The 15,202-nt window shown below is 38.3% G+C and overlaps 1 protein-coding gene across 1 annotated transcript in view; it reads left to right on the forward strand.

Annotated features, from left to right (window-relative positions):
* NME7 (NME/NM23 family member 7) overlaps positions 1–15,202 on the forward strand; it is a 93,317-nt gene that overhangs the window by 4,482 nt on the left and 73,633 nt on the right.

The raw sequence follows: 15,202 nt of genomic DNA on the forward strand, positions 1-15,202 counted from the left end.
ATGTCAACTGGCTTTGATATTGTGGATGTAGAAGCACATGGTTGGTGGAATTACCTTAGCTCTTTTTGCAGACTTGGGGGAAAATATATATGAAGTAAATTCTCCTGGGGTAGGTTGCCAGAGCTCACAGTCTTGTAATTTTGACCACAATCTTGAATATATCTGGAGAAGAGCAGTTCAGCTCACTTCAACAGAAATTTTACAACTGGTATGTTATATGCTTCTTGTTGTTGTTGTTATCATAGTTCATTGGTAAAACACCCAGTTTAGAGATTATCAACATGGAAATCTTCAATTTAGACTTTAGGGAAGAAAAATGAGTAATTTTAAAAAATGCTTTGATTCATCAGTGGAAAAGACTTATGTTTTGGAAAATGGATCTTAGAAAAGAGGAATTGAATCAGCCATTTCTATAACTTGACAGCAGTGAGTCCTGGGTTCCCCATGGTCTTATCATATCATGGTGTGATCAAATTTTCAGCTGAAGCCTTTATAAAGGCAATACAGCTCATGGGGCTGCTGTGGAATATACCTTGATTTACAGGGGTTTTATTTGGGAAACAGTAATCTCAACCATACTGGATTAGCTGGTAAAATGGGATAGCTTTGGTGAAGAGCTGTCATTCAGACCTGATCATATAAACAGAGAAAACTCTTTCCTGCTAATAGACTTTCCTGAACAAGTGCATGTTAACTTTTCTTTTAATAATTTTCAAATTATGTACTTTTTGTTGCAAAATAGTTTTCCTTTAAAAAAAAAAAAAAAGGCATTTTTAACTGTTCCAGGAAAAGATGCAAAATCTCCCCAAAAGACAATTTCCTAATGCTTGAGAAGATTTGCTTCACTGGCCTTAAAACAAGACTCATTTTCACCAGAGTGCAGGCTGATGATTACATTGATTTTTTTCAGGTGCAAAGTGGCCTGACCCTTTCAGTTGTAAGCTTTCATGGCAGAACTAACCACAAAGGCAAGTTTCCTTGCCTAATGACTAGCTGTCATTGCAGCATTTGATCACAGGGAAAAGTAAAACATTGTATGCAATATGAGGGGAAAAATAAGCAAAATGCTATCAGGTAGCCTTTAAATGCTTATTGCATGATGAGTCTTCGTATGAGCATCAAAAATATGACGTGGTTTCTAAACACTGCTAATTTGCTTCTTGAGCAGATAGATAGGCTATGTACATTACAGAAGATGTAGCTGATAAAATAACAGAATCTTTGACCTTGTGTCAGCCAAATGAAAACTGCTAAAAATATAACTTTCCTGTGAGATATATTTGATTGCTCAATGCAAAATGTTCCAGGTTTGGTTTTGATGTCATCTTTATGACATTATATACTATATAAAATACCACCCTATATATATAATTTTGACAGGTTCAGGATCCATGGGATAAATTACCTCCTACTCTAGCCAAGTCTTGGCTTTGGCTTGCAGAAATTGCGGTTTTTCTAAAAGTAATTTTAGATGCATTGATGGCTCTTCTGACTAATTGGCTCAAGTAGTTGGCAGTATGAAAGGCAAAGTTATGTAGCATTACCTAATGATAAAATCCACATTACTCTCTCTTTAACACCCAGAGTTGTAGGTGCAGTTCTTAATAACTTTGACACATCTGTTCTAATTGTATGTTGGGTTTTGTTTTGGGGTTGGTTTTGGTTGGGTTTTTTTTTTAATATTGTCAGAAACTGAAGAAATTCAGGAATTACTCAGTGAACTGTTGCCAGGAGTAAAGAAAAGTTACAAACTTTCTTTTCAGTTGGCAATAAAAAAAATACGATTTGATGACAGAGCCAGTGGTTATTTAGAGAATTGTTCCAGGCTGACTTAATATGGATAAAATTTATACTTAAGAATGTTGTGTCAGAGCTCTTAATTTTTTGAAAGCACATCTGCACCCGTGTTAATGTATGAGCCCAACATACATTGGGTAGGCTCTGGAGAAGCTTGGAAGGATGGACGTTACCTTTGGGCAAGGAGCCGCCAAGCTGACAGTAAAAATCACAGAATCATCATTTAGGTTGGAAGGGACCACCTGGGATTATCCTGTCCAACTCCCTGCTCAAAACAGGTTTAATCAGACCAGCGTGCTCTTGGCCATGTCCAGGCGAGTCCTGAGCATCTCCAAAGATGGAGATTGCACGCCTTCTCTGGGTAGCCTGTTCCAGTGTTTGACCACCCTCTTGGGATATTTTTTTTTTCCTAATATGTAACTGGAATTTCCCATGCTTCAATTTGTGTCCTTTGCCTTTTTTGCTATCACTGTGCACCTTCAAGAAGAGTCTAGCTCCATCTACTCTGTGTCTTCCAGTTAGGTAGCTGTAGACAGCAGTAAGACCACCCTCAGCCTACTCTTCTCCAACCTGAGCAGACCCAGTTCTCTCAGCCTCATCTCATGTGTCGTGTCCTCCAACCCCTGACTGTCAGTGGCTAAATACTAAAACCTGAACCTTTTATCTTCTTCTGGTCAGTAGTGCCTGTTTCATTTAAGCCAAGGGAATAGTGAGCCTCTGAAAAGTGTTTTTGGCTGTTCAGTTGAACATTTTAATGTTGATTTCTAAAATATTATGGTGATCTAGTATATCCAGGTGGGATACTCTGCTAATCATTAACTGGCTGGTGAGAAACTGTGGTAGTAGGGAACACCTATTGCTGTGACCATGAAGAGGGCTTTTTCCATGAACATTGACCTTTAACTATAATTGCGGCTACCAGGAATAATCACCAAAAGTACTCATTCCTGGAAGTAGGCACTGTGCTTGGCCTAATCCTCCCAAACTATTTTGTGTCCTTACACAAATGGAAACCAGAGGCACTGGTACCTAAGCAACATGCCAAGGTCACTCCCTCAGTAGTGTTTTGTGGGTGGAACCCAGTAGTTCTCTCCCAGCCAACAAAATGGAAGGAAAAACCAATGTAAGGTTTGATAAAGGGAGTAGATTTTTATACAGCTGGGCTTTGGAAGACAGTGGCACAGTTTATTATAAGAATGAGAGCATAGCAAGTATTTATGTATGTAATGAGAATATCCCCTGATGAGATGAGCATATGCGGAAAGTAGAAATTCTTTTTTTTTTTCCTCACGATAATGTCTATAAAGAAATAAGTTTCCAGTATGAGATAAACTTCTGCGAGATGGCCCCTGTAAGTTGTCCTGGAGTGGACGACTCTGATACTCATTTAAAACACATGGTATTGGCATTTTTGGAGGCTGAGTATTGAAGAAGGCCCCGTGCCCGTGCATCAGCAGTTTTCCTGTGTGAAAGGACTTCATCGCCCAGGCTGTGGTGATTAGTCCTTTATAATTTAGTAATTTCTACCTCCTCTTACAAGGTTACTAATTTGGAGGCATAGTGCACTAGGAAGAGATAGCAAACTGAGCCGTTTTCTTACTGAGCATTTCAGAAGTTAATTCTTGAGGTTTAAACAAGGTGCTCAACCTGTTTTTGAGCACTAGATGGTGCTCTTGTATTTGCAAAGAAGCGGCTTTCTCCGGAGACGCGTTCCAGCCAGCCTGTTGCATGTTCTTTCCATGGGATTCTTCAATAATTTTAACTACCTGAATTATTTTTTAAAAATCACATTTTTTCTGCAGAATGTTCTAACACACTTGGAAAGAGAGCCACATATAACAGAGGTCTACACATAGGAAGGGGGGAGATGTGGGCATGCATGCTTGAGGCAGTGTACCTGTTCTTCCTCATGGACACGTGTACATTTAAGCATGATCCTTCACTAAACTTAGTATCCCTCTTTTTACCCTTTCTATAGATTCTTTCTGTTACTGTAGTATCTAGGAGCAGGACTATATTATGGTGTATATTTTCTAGTTAGATAATAGCAGTGCTGCCCTCGCTCTGTCTGATGTTCTCTGCTACGGCATGCTTTTTAATGACTGAACCACGGCCTCTAAGTCTGAACATCCCCAAGTCACTGAGGAGGAGAGGGGGAGCTGTGGTCTGGATCCAATCCTTGCAGCCACTGACGTTCTGGACTAGCAGTGGTACCTGGTGGCCATTGCAGAGGGAGCGTGCTGGGCAGCATTAGCTGCCCGTTCTGACTCCTTTCACAGCTGTCTGGTTCCTGTGCTGCAGTGAGGCAGGAAATGAGGATGAACTAACTGAACTGCCTCTGCCCTGTTTTTGGCAAAACCAAGGGGGATTTATAATGCCTAAATGGTATGGATATTTTAGCTATTAAATCTTGCTCTCCTTCTGTGAAAGGAATGATGAGGATTATTCCCATTTTACAAATGGATAAAGTGGGAAATAAAGCCTCCTTTTTCTAAAAGTGATGAACATCAAATGCACTAATGGAGGGGGCAGCTATGAAGGTGGGACTAAGCAACTTGACCAAAACTGTGTATGGGATTGGAATCTCTTAGTCACTGTCTGCATCTAGCAGAGACCTTCGCATCTCTGGGGAATAACAGTCTGCTCAAAACTGTGATGACAGAAGTCCTATGCTCTGGGAGAGAAATAAATCTTTGATTTGTAGAACAAATCTTCATAAGATGAACCTGTAAAAGCCTGTTAGGATTGGCAGAGCTTAAGAATGTGATTATACTTACCGACTCTGCTTCCTCTACTCCACAGAAGTTTTTACTTTTAGACAGCTTTACTAATGGGAAGTTGCTGACCAGCTTTTATCATGAAAACTTCTGTTCACATGTAGCTTGTCACTAGTCTGACTTCAAAATGAAGGATATATGACCACGACATCTGTACCAGCTGAAATCTGGATTTAGTCTAACTATCTTAGAATTAATGTTTGACACAATCTGAGAAAAAATAGTATTTTAACATCAACATTTGGTTAAACAGTAGTGCAGACAAAATGCTTGCTTTAAGCACTTACAGTAATGAATAAGAAACGTGTCGGCAGAGCTGTGTGTCTACTTCATAGGATATAAATTGTTACTCGACTGTTATAAGCTCTGACTGTTCAGGGTAGATGCAGCATGTGGGGTCTTTAGAGCATTCACGCAAAGTCCTGGGTGCTAATGCTCGAGGTATCGGCTGGCTGAAGGACCCTCTCTCCCTTAGCTGTGATTCCAAGGCAACTAACCAGTTCTTGTTAAAAATGTTTTTCAGAACGTTATTATGAGCTGAGATAATCTGAAGATGCTGTAGGCATTATTCTACTTTGAAGTGCTGTTGACAGTTTTGGTTCAGGATTTGTAGGTGTTTCCTTTCAAACCTCTACTTCCAGCTGCTCATAACTTCCTGAAATTTAAACCATTCTGCTTGAAATTTCCAAGACAGATTCTACTGGAGTTTGAGAATTTAATGGAAGACTTGAATAAGAATGTGTGGGGAAAAATACTGAAAACATTTCAGAATCCTAATTAAAAAAAAAAAAAAAAAAAAAAAAAATCAGTGTTCCTCTGAAGAGCTTTAGTTCTAAAAAGGTTGGAAATTGAAAGTTGAAATTTTGCCAGAGGAACAATGTCTACAAAAGAAGACTACTTTTGAGTATTGCCATCAACTTTAGTGTTGGGACAAGTTTTGAGCCTTTCAAAAGTGTTTTTCCTGTAAGTACAATATAGGTTGGATTGTGTAATGGGATGTGCACGGGTAGTTCAATGTATGTGTAGCCCTGTTTCCCTTTCTGGGATCACATGCAGACACTAACCTCATAGTTCAAAGTCAGAGACCCAGCATTCAGCAGCTGACCATGGCAGCGTTAGTTCTGCCACTACTGACTGATTAGGTGCAAAGCACCTAAACTTTATGTTCAAATGTAATGATGTGAGATGACTTGTGTTACAAATGCTGTTCTGAGTCAGGGAACAGTTCTGCTTTTGCTAAAACCACTGTCAGATTCTTCTTGAATTAGTGGAGGCAGATAGGCACATGCTGAGCACTACTGACTACTCTTAGAGGAATTACCTGTCATCATGTAATTAGGAGCACAATAATATAACTTGTGATCTGCAGCTTTATAAAGTGTATCTTGTAACATGCATTAAATGGTGACATATTCCCCTAAAGACAAGGTTTAGCTGGTCTTCTAAAGCTAAATCTGTCTTCACAGATCAGTAAACAGCAGTATGGCATCCTTCATGTGTTTTAGAGAAATTGTGTTCCATAATTAGAAAAATAACATGAATCCTGTAACTAAGTAATTAAATATAACATGTAATAGCAGAGGATTGGATTTAATGGTTGAGGATTTGAATTCTTGATTCTTGTATATGAGAGACTGGAAAAAAAATAAAATAATAGGTTACACTAATCATGCCTACACGCATCATAGGAAGCTTGCAGAATTTACATAATCTAGTAGTAAAAGAAGATTTCTCGCTTAGTAAATTCACCACACAGCCAGATAATATTGCTGATGTGAGGTAGGATTGTAGATTCCTAAATCTGAGATGAAAATCTGGGGCCTTCAGCCTTCTAGAGCTCTGTTCATCGTGACCTCTGAGCATATGAGGATGATTTACTGAACTCTGATCCTTGTCCATGAGGAAGATTGACTTTGTTAATGTTACAGAGACAGAAGTATGCCCATGTTACTTCATAACAGATGGTCCAGGCAGCAATAGCCATATGAACATAGATAGTCATATATAAAGGCATCTGAGAAGCTTAGGTAGAAGTAACACTGGGAGTCAGATAACTGTGGATCTAAAAGCAATAGCACCTATTTGCAGCAGGGTAAATGTTGTAAATGTAAAAATCTAAGTGTCTGACTCAATAGATTCCCAAAGACAATTAAGAATTTTAATAATTTAACTAATACTTCATTAGTTTGAAATAGTTGTATAGAATTTGGGTGAAATTTTCAATAGGCAGGATTTGCTTTCTACAAGGGGGAGGGATAAAAAGAGATATGCTTGCAAAATTCACCAGTGAGCTTCTAAATATAAGATTTAGATTGAGAATTATCTGTAGTCAAGACATTGTCATGGAAATTGCAGTTGCCAGATGTTTCTCCATTTGAAAAGTGATCTTTTGATTTTTTTAATTTTTTTTTTCTTTTTGACTAAAGAAAAGCCTGTTGAGAAAGTGGTGGGAGGTCTAACAGCCGCGAGGGGGCTGCAAAATTGGAGTTCTAAAAATTATACCAGCTCGTGTGTCAGAAGCATGAATAGAAGAGGAGGAGGAAAATGAGTTTTAAGAGACAGAGCTAATTGAGTGCTCTATCTACACAGTGTTGTGGATTTAAGTTTTGCCTGGAAAATATCCTGTATTACAGGAACTGTGAAGGTAGAAGATGGGTTGAATAACACAACTTAATAAGCATGCACTGCTGAGGATTCATTTCGGGATTTAAGGTGCATTACAATGCTGAAATGAGAGCACTTTTTGCCGCTCAGAATGTTATTTGTTAAATACCACTGGTATGTCTGAAGTCTCTTGTTTCTGTCTTGCAAATTCATCGTTAATGTTTAATGGCTTAGCTACTTCTGCACTTTTTTTCCTTCTCTTTTCTTTCACAAATGGAGATTTTTCTTTTAAAGAATTATTGATAATGGAAAATTACTTGTAGTGTGCAAATAGAATTTTTCTTACAGCTGCTTTCAGCCTGTTTGCCTCAAAACCAAAGTTTGTTTGATCACAATCTGCTTGTGTGTGTATGACTGCTATCTTGTGTTCTAAGTTCCACCCCCCACCCCTCTCCAGTAAGTTTGAAATTTACTGACAAATTTCAGTCAGATTTGGCAGAGGGATAATGATGTCCCTCCAGGTTTCATGAGAATGGGGAAGGGGAAGAAACTTCAGTGTGAGCTCAACCCTAGTTATACATCAGAGAATCCAAGTAGTTATGAGCCTTTATTCAGTGCCTGAGCTGAAGAGAAGCTGTGATCAAAACAGTGAGGAATGAGAATCATGAGTATAGAGAACCAGGCCTCATTATTTCTCATACTTGCAGAAGTACTTGCCATTTAGTGATGACAAGGGGTTCTGAAGAAAGGCAGACAATAGTGGTTGGGAAGTGTATTTGTTTAAGAGTGTTGCCTATTTTAGTTAAACATCCTGTCCTTGTTCAGTCAGACTGAAGGGCATATAGTACCTGGAAACTACGAAGATAGACGTGTTTTATGAAAAAGCAAGTGGTTTCCTCAGTGATAAAGTGACACCATCCATTTTGCTAACCACTCCTTCGCTCTCTGAGATGCATCTTGCTGTAGCAGTCCAGGCATAGATTGTATAAATGGAAGTCAAGCCATGTATTTCATATAAGCTAGAATCACTTTACAGGTTTTGTAATACAAGTATCCCTTTTATTTACTAGTGCCCAGAGTCTGGCAAGCCCTCCCATAATAAATATTTTGTTACAGCTGGAGAGAAGGAGGCACAATATGTTAAGCTCACTTGTCTGAGATTGCACCGAAGTCCATGAAGAGTTGGGAACACAGGAATCGCAGTCCCATTTTCTATCTTCCATCAACCTTTATTTAGCAAACAAGAATGTTGTTCATGATTTCTGCTACCCCCTCCCCTCCAAGTGAAAATGGAGTAGGGAAGCTCATTAAATATTTTGGCATCTACTAATGTCATTTAGCCTGACATGTCCTGTTTAATGTCTTGACTTCATAATTTTATGTAACGTTTTTGTAGAGATTGCAATTGTTTTAAGTGATTTTGATTTTCCTCTTTCAGCTTTATAGATTTGTCTGCAGGGGACTGTCACATTTAAGATGTCCTTACATGGAATAAAAGCACTTCTAACCCACTGGTTGAGACAATCTTTAAAGCTAATTAAAGTTACATTTTTTGTTTGATGTTCTCAATTCATGAGCACTCAGTGCCGCTTGGAAAGCTGGGTGTACTGCTGGGCCTGCAGTTCCCTAGACAGATGCACCTAAAAGCATTCAGCTGAAAATAAGCAAAGCTAGCTGGATGTTAGAATGGGAGAACAGGAAAGCTAATAACAGAGAACCATTTAAAGCAATCAAAGTATTTCTGGGGCTCTTAAGAACGTGGCTGATACCATGCCAATGCTTATATTTGTGGCCTGCTGGGGGAGTGTAAGACTGTGAGTAGCTGCCTTTGCGAGTGGCGGAGATAGATCTGGCCGACATTCATGACTCTTGCTTCTCAGACTAGGAGTTTATCAGTCACTTTCTTTTCATTTGTGCAGAAGTCTTCTCATGGTAGAGTTAAATCTGAAGTGGTGATTGGTCTGGAAGATGAGTGATTGGTGATTTATGAGCTTTGAGGAACTGTTTCAAATAATTCATAACAGTACTTAGCTGTGTGATCAACTTCTAACAGCCAGTATCTATAACAATAACTTCTGGACCCAATTCTGAGAATAATGTTCTTGATGAAGGCAGCTGGTCAGTTCCCCAACTTCAGCCCACTATCTGAAGAGCATGAGGCCAACATCTCTCTAAGAAATGGACATATGGCAATAGTTATTTTTTTTTGTAGAAGCTACAAAGAGGAAGGACAAGGAGAATGATACCTGTTGACTGGCCATTTCAACAAATTCTATTTTTTGCCAAAAGAGTAGACAGCAAACTTGCATACATAAAAATATTCTTGCTCTTCCAAAACATTTTTGAGTGCCACCAGCCTGGTTTGAGGGTGCCAGGTTGTGAAAGAAAGGTTTCTCTTAAAATTATTGCCAGAATTTTAGGAAGTTTCAGGACAATCTTTCCAGAATGTTTTCTTTTTTGTGTATTAGGAGAAATACGCATTCAATGTGACAGTCATCCCTGTCTGCTGGTCCATCCTGTTCTCAGTAATTTTCATAGAAACAGCTTGATACTTAAGATCAGTGCTTGACCACAGGTTTTCCCTGTGACAGCAGAGTTTTACAAAATATAGAATACAGATATCAAGATGGATCCTTTTGGCTCTGATTCAGCTTTTACTGAGGTTTGTGCAGTCTTTTTATTGCTTCGTTGGGAGTTCATTTAGGTTCTTTGATTCTTTTTCTCTCTGGTCTGATTTCAGAATCACTGAGGCACTGAGAAAATCGAAGGAGCAGCAGACATGAAGCTGCCCACTTAAAATGTAGCAATACTCTTCACGACTCCTAAACTTGTAAATATGTGTGCAACAGGCCGTGAACCTGTGTTAAATATGTCATACATATTGAAGTTCGTGATAGCATGTATAAGCCTCATAGAGACCAGATTGCTAACAGCATGTAAAGATGCACTTTCTAGATACCTCAAGGCTTTCCTAATTTTAAGAAATATTTTGATGCTGTTTCATGTGAAGTTTCCTTGAGTAGTAAGATAAAGGGGTTATGATACATTGCAGGCTGATAACTAGTTTAATCACAGGCAATTGTTTCCAGTCAATTACAGATCACAGAGATTACAGCTCAAAAGCATAAAGTGATAAACTGGCAGAAAAATACTAACTTCAAGCTTACTGATGGGACAGAATTATCTGTATAATTGAAAAAAGAAAGTAATGCAAAAGGCAGAATCTTAGTAAAAATATGTTGCCCATATAACAGAGAGATGAATCATCTAAACTGTCCTTCGCTTAGACTGTGATAAGTCCGTGAATGCATATGACCAGCAGAAAAAAAATATCCATAGCTCCTGATTCCCTGTGTTCTCCATTGTAAGAGAAACTCTAGGATGAATTTTCTAGTCAAAACTAGAAGAAGAGGACAGGAGTACTCACCCCAGAATAGTAAAATAGCATGGTGACAGGGACATCTTGAAGCTGGGAAAATCAAATCCTGATGGATGTTCTGCATGGTTCAGACCAGAGGGATAAAATTGTTTCCCCACCTTCCTATGAAAGTTCCTTAGTCCTTGAGCTGCTGTTCTACTACTGTTGCTTCTCATGAAAACATTTGGAAGATCTGCTTTTGTTTTACTGCAGAACAGAAGCCCTTTGGAAATCTAAAAGGTTTACAAGACAAGAGATCATTTCCTGTCCAGCTTGCTAAGTGTTCTGCTTTCTGGTTTGAGCTTCCTTGGCAGCTACGTTCCAGGCAAACCATTTCCCTCTGCAGCAGAGTTTTTTTTGTGAGCACAGTTCTTTCATAAATGCTTGGATTTAGCTTCTAGTAATTAGTCCTGTGCTAGCTAAGAATGACTGCTTCCCCCATCACTTTCAGAACTAAGTACAAAATTTAATTGTTTTAATTCAGCTGTAGTTCAAGAAATGTTTCTCATGTGCTCAGAGCCATCCTGCTGCATATTCAGATACTAATATAAACAAAAAAGCGTAAGTTAGCAAAACCTACACATGCATCCAAATGTTTTTCCATGCAGCTTGTAAAAGGAGGAAGAAAGAAAAAGATTATTCTTTCCATATTCACAGTAGGTGAACTCTTGACATCGCTGATTTCAGTGGCCCTAGATTTTACCGTGGAAAGGGGCTGTAAAAACTAAGCTAAAGACAGCTATTCTAAAACTATCAGTATGTAAATATAAGGCACACAGTCACTGCTGGGTTTTTTTTTAATGCAGGTAATTTTTCCACTGATGTGAAAACTTATGAAAAATTATTTCTCCCCCATTTGGTATTGCTTAGTTAATTGCTTAGTCTTATAGAGCAGAGGCTACGTGTGATTGTGATGAGGGTACAGTACAGAAATTAATGGAAACTAATGCTTTAGAGCAAGAATTTTCCAAGTTATAATATATTTATAGATTCACTTGATATTACTTGAGCTGTCCATAGTGATGTGATTTCACTAGTGACTGAAGTGTTTCAGCCATTTCTTGTGGGAATGAAGTGCTGGGGCTCTCTGGTCAAGGACTGCGAAATCTTCCACTTTCAAGACTCAGTGTTGGTCTGGAGCAGTGTGGTGGATTGAACATGATTACACCTGACAGGTCATCGCTGGTCTCTAATCACTCTGCTCTGGACAATTGTTTTCTTGGTGAGTTTCCTTTGTTAGGAGGATGAACAGAAGCCAAGGATGAAACTTAGCGTGTCTCCCATAGTATTTTCTCATCTTTGAGACTCCTTTCCGCATTGCAGTCCAGGGCTCGCTAGTGACAGAGTGTGTAAGAAAGTTATTTGCTGTACTGGTTCTGTTGACTGAGCACTTTAATGGCAGATGAAAGTAAATGTTCAGGAAAGATAATTTCAGGGCTGTGAAAACAAGTTTTATAGCAATCCTTACAATATGTGATGGGAAGTGGACAGGTTTTTTGTGTTTGGTTTTTGCTTTCAAAATCCAGCTCCTGCATTAAATAAGTAAATAAAAGTCTCAGTTCTCATTTAAAAAGATGTATTGTGAGCTTAATATGTACTCATTTTTTAAAACTTAAATTGGTTCGTGGTTTTGATGACTTGGAGTAGCAGTTTCACAGTGAGCCTGGCAAGGGCTTACTAGAATATGTTTGTGTTACTCCATGTCATGATTGTATTCAGGATTGTCTTCTATCTGTTTTAAGACTATTTGCATGAATCTGCAATAGTAAAATTGCAGTCCTACCGTGTTTTACATTATACTTGTTTGGCAGGGCCTTTACATTGATTTTAATATTGAATTTCTTCACTTTGCATTGCACTCCTCTGAAACAATCTACCTGTTCACAAACATAAACCATTTCCAATTATTTTTAGTCTTTCCCATAAGCTCTTAAGTTTTCTTGTGGCATTTTTCTCTGCATTTAAAAATATTCATTGTGATAGTTTTATGTCCATAAAGCAGAGGAAATTCTAGTTATGGCCCAGGACAAGCTTTACAGACTCTTACAGACTCTGTTTTGGTCACTTTGGAAAACTCTTAGCTGTCCATATTTTCCAGATATAGAATAATAATTGATTCAGATTTTGCTGCTCATTGATTTCATTGCTGGGCATTTGGGGGTTAGCTCTGCAGTGTTTTTCAAGTCTAAGTAGCATTTATTACCTTGCCTTTGCTTACAGTGCTAAAAAATAATACAGAATGGTCATTTCTGCCATTCAGCTGAATAAGAAGCAGTGGCCAACAGAACTTGCTGAATAACAAATAGCTCAGACATTGAGTAAGATATTATAAAATGAATTTCAAATGCATCTTAAACCCAAGGTTGTGTCAAAAGAAAAAAAGCAGACCAATTCCTCACCAGACAAGACACACAATGTAGTTTCTCACTGTAAACATGAAGGTACCAATGACTGATACTGGTGACTAAGTGAAAAATTTAATGGTGTCTTCTTTGCTTGTTCACATAAATACATTACTTCCCCAAGACAAGTAAGCATTTGGAAATTTTGGAAGTTTGGCTTAAATGAAAATTAGTACCTTCTCTGGCAACTGCTACCTAGAAAATATATTTGAAAGTGATGCCATAGTATAAAATAAGTAGCATGAAGTAATGCAATTATATATGTCTTCATATTATGAAGAGGCCTTGATTAAGGATGGTGCAGCTTTTTTATTTCATACATCACTAAGCTTCTGGAGGTATTACTCTAGAAACAAGGATGGTTTTTCTTTTTAGGCAACCTCTTTAGTAGAAAACTGCTTCTGTGTAACATCCATCCTTGACAAGATGACGGTCAAACTAATCGATCAAATGTTTTGTCTTGTCTTCCAGCAGTAGCAGTATATCTAAGATCAAGGTTGAAATCAGTCATTTATTATTGTCTGACAAACATATTATTGCTTATTGCAAATGACATGCCTATATAGAAAAATTAAGGTGTGAGTTTTGAAATAAGAAAGAATTTGTTCTGACTTACATATCTCCAGAACAACAGCAGTAGCAATGAAGACACAAGCAAGTCTAGCTTAAGTAAGGGCTAGAAACCAGGGTAGGTCACTGGGGAGTTTTTGTGCTGGGTGCTATACCTAAAACAAGAGTTTAAATATTGTCAAAGGCTGCAGTGTGTAGTGTAGAGATAACACATAAGTTAAGTAGCTCAGGCAAATAAGGCTTTCAGTGCAGTACAGACTTCTACAGTTAGAAATGAAAGCTTTGCATCCTTCATGGAGCACTGTGCTGCCCCCACTGCATATGTCTTTGCGACATAATCATGTCTTTGTTTTGCAGTGTAGGGGTACCATAAGAGCTGACAGGACGGTGGGACACTCACCACGATACTTTTAACTGAACAGGTACAAGCATTCATCACATTGTAAAATTCAAAAATTGTTCTTTGTTATCTCATTCTTTGCTGCTTGTGTTAGGACTTCAATCTGCAAAAGAAAAAAATGTACTGACAACAAAAGCAAGATCACTGTTGGATTTGTTTTGGTTTGTTTGGTTTAGATTTGTTTTTAAATGTCTGTATGTCTATAGGCTTGCACTCAGTAGGAAAATGATAATGATTCTTTTCCTGCTGGTGTTCCAGAATATCATGGAAACCCATGGGAACTCTTTCTGTCCTGTTGCTTATTGAGCAGTCTTTGAAACAACTGAAGTGCTGCTGTTTTCTAAAATCTGACGGACTAGAAAGATCTACATGGCTTCAACTTGAACTCTCAGTTGTACCTAAATGTTTAAGATGTATAAGAAGAGTACAGATACATCTAAAGAGTGGAGGCCTGTGACAAGACTGTGCTTTACCCTCAGGAGTAGCAATCAGATTTAGAGGAGGTATGGAAAATAGAAATTTAGAGCTCCATCTAACAGCTATCAAATAACTGATATTGCAGTATCAATAGCTAACAAACATAGACCACTAAGAGGTGCTAGAACTGCATATCTGTATGCATTGCATTGCCTTTGTGCTTTCTTTCCTGTAGCGGTTATCCTCTGAAGGATGCGGATTGGAGAGAAGATAGACATGTAGCTACAGTTTTAGAATTATTGCAGTCTAGCTTTCTTGTCACACTCCTCTGGGGCAGAAAATGAGCTGTAAGTGGGATCCGGCTATTTATGCTTTATGTAAATTTCAGGAAGTTAAGCAGTGAATCAAACTAACGTTCTTAACTTGATTATGTTTATCTCATCATTAACAGGAGTTCAGATGTGAGTGCTCAGGAAGAGGAAAATGTTTTTTTGTAGGATGTGTAGAAAATGTGTTAAGATTCTGTAATTTAGTTGTGAGCAAACACAGTCTTTTTAACAAATGACAGTAAATCAAATACTTTCACAAAGTAAGAAGTCTAACAACAACTTGTACAACAGTCCACGTTTCATAACTGATGAAATCAGAATAAGTTTCGAGATTGCCTTAAAAACTGCCATGCTGTTTCCATTGTATTTAAAAGATCATAGAATCGTAGAATGGTTTGGGTCGGAAAGGACCTTAAAGCCCATCTAGTTCCAACCCCCCTGCTGCAGGCAGGGACACCCTCCACTAGACCACATTGCCCAAAGCCTCA

The sequence above is a fragment of the Balearica regulorum genome, chromosome 1 (genome assembly GCF_011004875.1).
Source record: "Balearica regulorum gibbericeps isolate bBalReg1 chromosome 1, bBalReg1.pri, whole genome shotgun sequence".
NCBI classification, from domain to species: Eukaryota; Metazoa; Chordata; class Aves; order Gruiformes; family Gruidae; genus Balearica; species Balearica regulorum.